The 7,893-nt window shown below is 41.2% G+C and overlaps 1 pseudogene; it reads left to right on the forward strand.

Moving 5' to 3' along the window:
* Positions 1-470: 470 nt before the first annotated feature.
* LOC138784200 (cyclic AMP-dependent transcription factor ATF-2 pseudogene) lies at positions 471-1,863 on the forward strand (annotated as a pseudogene).
* Positions 1,864-7,893: the final 6,030 nt, after the last annotated feature.

Raw genomic sequence — 7,893 nt, forward strand, 5'->3', positions numbered from 1 at the left:
AACCAACGGAGTGCCACCTCTTTGCCTTAAATACTTGCTGAAGTTGGAGCCCAGGAGTAGGGCTCATTATTTCAGCACCTGCTCTTCATTCACAGTGTTGTTCCATTTTGATTTATATAGATAATCATGTAAATGTTGCCTTTAAAACAACCATTCAATTTGGCCATATTCAGCCACAGTATAGGAAAGAGTATTATTTGACATCTTACGGTAACATTTTTGGCACATTGTGCGGCTTTGTTTGGGCAGAGTATAGTCAAATTATTTATAGGACTCTGATGATATTCTTTCAAAATGGTGGGAATCTTGGGTGGTCAAGAGTGCACAATAACATGGATGAACATATAGAGCTGTAATGTGTATCTTACCAGTGTGGGAGATCAGAGTTACTCAGGTGCTAGAGATGCCCATTGGACTGTACCCTCCACCCATACTGCACTCTGTGTCAGGTAATCACAAGGATCTGTAGAATGAGTAACACCAAACTGTTTATATGCTCTGCCCCTGGATGTGGCAAGCATTTTACCAATAAAGATCATTTAGACTAAGCATAAACATAAGAAGACACTGGAGTTTGGTTCAGCCCCAAACCAAAGTGTAATAGTTGCAGATCAAACACAAACCCTAACTGGGATCCTGAAGAATTGTAAAGAGGTTGGTCTGTTTAATGAGCTTGCAAGTCCATTTGAAAATAATTTTAAGAAGGTGCCATATGATGACAGTAAGATGATGCCTCCGGACCTATCTCCTCTTGTAATGCCTGTTATAAGAAACAAGAATGAGGAACCAGCTATCGTTGAAACAAGACATCAGGACATTCCATTACCTCATCCAGAGTCTGGATGAGGATGAAGAAAGAAGTGCTACTGCCAGTCTACATTTACCATTGTCCGCCCACCATCACTTCAAGAATTTGAAACATGCTGCTTACAAATTCGGACTCAAATGTTATTATTCAGCAGTGATACCCTTACCAACATCCAGCACTGTAATAACCCTAGTGCCTCCTTCTAACAGACACTTAGTACAAGTTGAAGCACCTTTTCTTCTATTGTTACATCTACCTAATGGATAAACTATGCATGTTGCTTTTCCTGTCTCAATCACAAATTTCAGTGTACAGTACATATACCTTCAATTCCACTTGTCAGCCTGTCACTGTGGTGCTAATATCCAGGGATTCCAGGCCCTTCATCTCCACCACCCATTCAGTCAGAGGCAAAACTGAGGCTTAAAGCTGCTCTGACACAGCAGCACCCTCAGGTAAGACATGCTTTCAAAGTATGTACATAATATTTTGGGGGCTATTAGGTGACATTAACAGCATATGGTATGGTGATATAATTCAGCCAAAGTACATATGAGGGTATATGGTCACAGTATATCATTATTACTTTGTGAACTATTTACTAATATTATATTGGGCACTGTAAGTTTACTCTACATCAGTATGCTATGGAGGTATTACTTTTTGGTTTTTTTTTTTTATTAAACATATGGTTGCATTTGGGATTGGAATGGGAACATTATTTAACAGCTTAGAAAACTAGAAGGCAGCTAAGTAATATTGATCCAATAGTCAGAGTTTTGTCTATTTGTTTTTTTAAACTTTACTTAATGTACATTGAATAACACAATAATAAAAGTTAAAGGGGTATTCCAACCAAGAACTAAAATATGAAATGCTCCCAAATCTAGATGGTCTTACCAATTTTTGAGCTGTCTCCAGTCTCTCTGGCTGCCGCTGTTCCTGAATTACAAGTTTCCCTAAAAGCAGGTCTATATCCAAGATGGAGCAGGCTGGAAATCTACATTTCCTATCATACATTGCACCTCAGAGCCAAATGCCAAGTATCTGCCTAATCTTGTACTATCTGTCACCACTGGCTCGACTTTTGCTTTACACTGGAAACTTTTGCTTTACACTGGAAACAAAATATCTATCTATCCATCCATTTACATACAGTAGAGAGAGAGAGATGAAACAACTGTGTCTCCTTTCCCCTATATTGCTCAGGAGGCTGTCATTGTTCTGTTGTTCTTCCCAGTCACACACACACTGATTGGTGTGATGTCAGTGGGGGGTGGGTTACAGATGAGGCATAATAGCTTGCCTGGCAACAGAATACACAAACATCAAGTGACTTTGGTTTCAGAAGAGAGGGGGAGCACAGGCCAGGATCGGGAAGTGAGCATTTTCTACAGCTTTAAACTATGTTCACACTACGTAAAACTACGGCCGTAGTTCTCGCCGCAAAACTACGGGCGTAGTTTTGCGGTGTGTGACATAGCCTTATGTGCAATAGGATCCCGGCCGGAGCGTACACACATCGTATACGCTCCGGCAGGGATCCCATGAGGCGCCTGAAAAAACTGACAGGTCAGTTTTCTGCGCCTAGAATTCAGTGAATTCCGGCTGCAGAGAGACCTGTCAGTGCACACAGTGAAGCGCGCGGCTCCGGCCGATTGCTTCACTGTGCGCTATGGGAAGCTCTGATGCGGGTGCTCGCTTATGCGCCCGCATCAGAGCTCCGCGCCGCGATGATCCGGGCACAGACCGGACATTCTGTGACCCGGCCGGGAAATTGAGTGGATGGCCGCCATATAACAGTAAATAACTGCCATTATTTCAATATAACAGCCGTTGTTTTAAAATAACAGCAAATATTTGCCATTAAATGGCGGCCATCCACTCAATTTCAACATTGTGTGAACAGAGCCTTTCTGTGTTTTCAATCCACTCCTGGTTTTGGTTGCAATATGAGGACCACAATACTGACTGAAATATACGTAGTGTGAACCCAGCCTTAGGCTATGTTCACACTACGTAAGTTTCCGGCCGTAGCGCATTCCGTGAATAAGCGGCCGGAGACTTACGTAGTTTGCGTATAAAGTAAAGTATACGATGTACGGCGGCACAGTTCACACTACGTGTGAACTTACGCCCGGATCATACGCGGCGCCGTAAAAAATGAACCAGACCATTGTTTGCGGACCAAAATGCCGTAACTTACGCCCGTAGCGTTACATGCGGTCCCGTACGTAGTGGTGATTTCTTCATTTTTGCAGCTTTTTGTGCCGATCCAAAAGGTTCTGTGGGGTGTCCGGGGCTAGGAGAAAGCTTTCCAAGTAAAAAACCGCTGTCAGATCGCTACATAGGGCGCTCAGGAAGTGTAGGTAGACTAAGGGCGTAAGTTTGCGGTCCGTACGTAGCCGGCCGCAAGTAGCATAAATCTCCGGCCGGAGTTTAGCGCGTATATGTCCGGCTGCGAAAATATGCGGCCGGACATATACGCAGTGTGAACATAGCCTTAGGCTAGGTTCAGACTATGTAACTAAGCGGCTGTATTTGCGGCTGTAATTGTGCGGTGGTATTTTTGGTGGTTCATGCGTACGCTGGAAAGTATACGATATACGGCTGCACAGTGCACACTATGTATGAATCTACGGCCCTATCGTAAACGGACCCGTAAAAAATGAACAAGACCATTGTTTGCGGCTGGAAATGCGGCCGTGGATTGACAGGCGGTCCGTACGGAGTACTTCAAAAATAGCCGGCAATGATGCCGAATGCCGATGCCTCTAATAGTTAATATATTAAATTAATAAAACACATTTTCTTTGTAATAAAGTCCCTTTCGTTGTTCAATAATTTAATTCTAACGAATCCATCATTTTGCAATTAAATATACTGTTAAAATAAATATATATATAAATAAATGTATATTTATATATATATTTATTTTTTTGATAGTATATTTAATTGCACAATGATGGATTCGTTAGAATTAAATTATTAAACAACGAAACTGAATTTATTTCAACGAAAATGTGTTTTATTAATTAAATATCTATTAGTACAGGAAGCTCTATAAGCCGTTAATTCATTCTGTACTAATCATCACTTTACTTTAATGAAAACATCAAATGTTTCTTCTAATTATGTTATCACAATAGCATTATTAGAAGAAACATTTAGAATTATATGTGCGCTCAGCTGATTGGCTGATCGGCTGAGCGCACATATAATTAGCGGGTCCGCAGCACAGTGACTTCATTGTGCTGCGGACCAGCGAAGAGGACACATCGGGGTGAGTATAGAGCTCTCCCCACCCCCTCCCCAGCACTGCACCCCTCCCAGCAAGGAAGGGGGGTCACTTAACCCCTTCCTTGCTGGGATGGGTGCAGTCTGACATCAGTCTGGCCCCCAAGGGGTTAAGGGGGATGCAATGCATCCTCCCTTAACCCCTTGGGGGCCAGACTGTTAGCAGCGATCTGTAAAGATGCTGCATACTGTAAGGAGCACAACACCGCTCACAATGATGGGTGTTGTGCTCCTGTTTGTGTGTTTTTTTTGTGTTTCTCCCTTTTTGTTTTTCAGATATCGGTATCCTGGGGATTACGTCGGATTCCGTGGACTACGTCGATGACCAGCGGTTGTTTGTTGTTGTTTTTTTAACAAAATGGTCAATGAGGGGTGTGGGGGTGATTTTATTTGAATAAAAAATGTTTTTAACTTGTGTCTTGTCTTTATTTCTTTACTTTATAGACTTAGTAGTGGAAGCCGTCTAATAGACGGAATCCATTACTAAGTTGGGGCCTAGTGTTAGCCGGTATAAAATGGCTAACACTAACCCCCTATTATTACCCCAGTACCCAATGCCACCAGGGGTACTGGGAAGAGCCGGGTGCCAGTGGTCCCGGAGCGTCAAAATTGGCGCTCCTGGACCGGGCGGCAGCAGGCTGGTAAGATTTAGGCTGGGGAGGGCCTAAACCAATGGCTCTTCCCACCCTGGTGTTACCAGGCTGCTGTCGTTTGGTTTTTAACCCGGCTGGTTATAAAAATAGGGGGGACCCTATGCGTTTTTTTAAAATTATTTATTTATTTAAAAAAAAAAAACAACACTAGGCCCCAACTTAGTAATGGATTCCGTCTATTAGACGGCTTCCACTACTAAGTCTATAAAGTAAAGAAATAAAGACAAGACACAAGTTAAAAAATTTTTTTATTCAAATAAAAACACCCCCACACCCCTCATTGACCATTTTATTAAAAAAAAAAACAAAAAACAACCGCTGGTCATCGGCGTAGTCCACGGAATCCGACGTAATCCCCAGGATACCGATATCTGAAAAACAAAAAGGGAGAAACACACAAAAAACACACAAACAGGAGCACAACACCCATCATTGTGAGCGGTGTTGTGCACCTTACAGTATGCAGCATCTTTACAGATCGCTGCTTACAGTCTGGCCCCCAAGGGGTTAAGGGAGGATGCATTGCATCCCCCTTAACCCCTTGGGGGCCAGACTGATGTCAGACTGCACCCATCCCAGCAAGGAAGGGGTTAAGTGACCCCCCTTCCTTGCTGGGAGGGGTGCAGTGCTGGGGAGGGGGTGGGGAGAGCTCTATACTCACCCCGACGTGTCCTCTTCGCTGGTCCACAGCACAATGAAGTCACTGTGCTGCGGACCCGCTAATTATATGTGCGGTGAGCCGATCAGCCAATCAGCTGAGCGCACATATAATTCTAAATGTTTCTTCTAATAATGCTATTGTGATAACATAATTAGAAGAAACATTTGATGTTTTAATTAAAGTAAAGTGATGATTAGTACAGAAAGCTCTATTGCCGGCAATATGAATTAACGGCTTACTGGAGCTTCCTGTACTAATTAATATTTAGTTAATAAAACACATTTTCGTTGAAATAAAATCAGTTTCGTTGTTCAATAATTTAATTCTAACGAATCCATCATTGTGCAATTAAATATACTGTCAAAAAATAAATATATATATAAATATACATTTATTTATATATTTATTTATTTTAACAGTATATTTAATTGCAAAATGATGGATTCGTTAGAATTAAATTATTGAACAACGAAAGGGACATTATTACAAAGAAAATGTGTTTTATTATTCAATATATTAACCATGAGAGGCATCGGCATACTGCAGAGGATCGCAAACCCCGGTAATAGCAATTCATGTAAACTGTTTCCCTGCTTTCCCAGATGCATCCAGAGGTGTTTGCATCACTTTCTTAAGATTTTATTTGTTATTTTTAGTTGAACCAGATTTCCAAGTAAATGACCGTATGTTTTCAGCTGCATGTCTATTTTTTCCCACGGCCGTAGTTTCATCCGCACATTTACAGCCACATAAAAAATACAGCCGCACAGTTACATAGTGTGAACCTAGCCCTAGGGTGTAAGTAAAGATACTGCAGACAAACGGCCCAATTGATGTAATAGAAACCTATTACAAACAAGCTTAGATTATGGGTGGGGATTGAACAGGGTTAAATCTTTCTTAAGTAGAGTACCCTTTTAAGTAACAGTAAAGCTAAATAACCAACAGACTAGGAATGATTTTGAATTAATTAACTTCCAGAATAGTTGTGTCTGAACACTCACGATGGCAGTGAACTCACAAATAGTTGGCTTTGAGTGTAAAGATTTATAGATAGATGTGATAATTATCATCACAAAACAATGTGACAGTCCAATTGTGACTAAGTCTCCTGAGTTCTCCTATGAATCCCTACTTTATTATATTTTATACATAATATCTAAATCCAGTTATTCTTTTCAAATAGAAACAAACATTTTTGTCCAGACAGGAGGAGGAGGTCATTCATCCCTGTGTTATTCTTTCCAGTCTCATTTTCACAGTGGGAGAGATTACATAAGACAAACATAGGAAATGCTGATCTGTGCCTCTTCACTGAATGGTCTACAGTGTATCACCAATGCAGCAAAGTCCACCAATGACACTTCTGCAGACTGATGGTAGAACGCTATAGTATAACACTACCGCTTCACAACACCGAGGCAGAATCAAGCCATTTACACTGTAAAACGATAGAATACAAAATGTTTCAATAAGCGGTCGACTAAAAATAATCTCAACATTTGCAAATCGTTTATCATTTAGCCTTTGCGTGCCTCCAAAAATCAGTAGAATTTCTTTCTCATTACGCGTTAATCTGGCCCTGAATAACCTCAGAAATCTCCATGAGGTGGAAGCCAACCAGCTTTAAGGCACCATGCAATTTGCTCTGTTCGCGTTAAACAGTGTGCTGTATGTTTATCCTGCACACAGACCCCAGGATCTGAATAGAGAACAGATGACAGTTTAACACAGTGACTCTGACATGATTCTGTGTCAGACAAATTCATCAGGGAATCTTTCCAGATACATCTAACATTCTATCTTAACAAAGCTGCCATTGCTGTTTGTCTATGAAAGGGTGCGTAATTGTTGCACCAGTATACCTATTGCTTGGTGACATAAGCTGCTTCTTTTTTTTTTTTTCTCTCATTTTTCCAGTTTCTCTACTAATTTAACAATTATTTACTTTCCACTAGCAGTAAAGCTAAAACGAAAAGTGCTTCTAGCCTGAGGCAACCAGATGCCCTAGTTTCATCAGGCCAAACCAATTTTGTTATGGACCTTCCTGTTGTCAGTTAAAAATTGTCATTGTGATAAAATGTTCCAGGTTTCTCTCGCCCCTCCGTTCCCCTTGGGTGGCCAATGCTGGATCCCTCTTTCCTGCTTTTTTTATGCATCACATCTGCACTATTAGACGCTGCAAAGGTGGGCAGGTGGCCGAGTGGCAACGCAACTTGTTTCGTTCCCTGGCTGCACACCAACCACCCTGCTGCCCTAACAACTAAACTCATCCAGAACAGTGAAGCTGCAAATCTGGAGTGCTTATTTTAGCCAGCTATTCTATTGAGAGTCATGCAATGAACCAAGAAATTATTCTTCTGCTTATGACAGACAATTTATTTAATTTGTGACATACAACTATTGTTTTCAGTGTGTTGGTTGCATCATTTACAAATAGAAGAGATGGTTATTTGCATGGTGGTTAGATGGTT

This window comes from Dendropsophus ebraccatus, chromosome 2 (genome assembly GCF_027789765.1).
Source record: "Dendropsophus ebraccatus isolate aDenEbr1 chromosome 2, aDenEbr1.pat, whole genome shotgun sequence".
Lineage (NCBI taxonomy): Eukaryota > Metazoa > Chordata > Amphibia > Anura > Hylidae > Dendropsophus > Dendropsophus ebraccatus.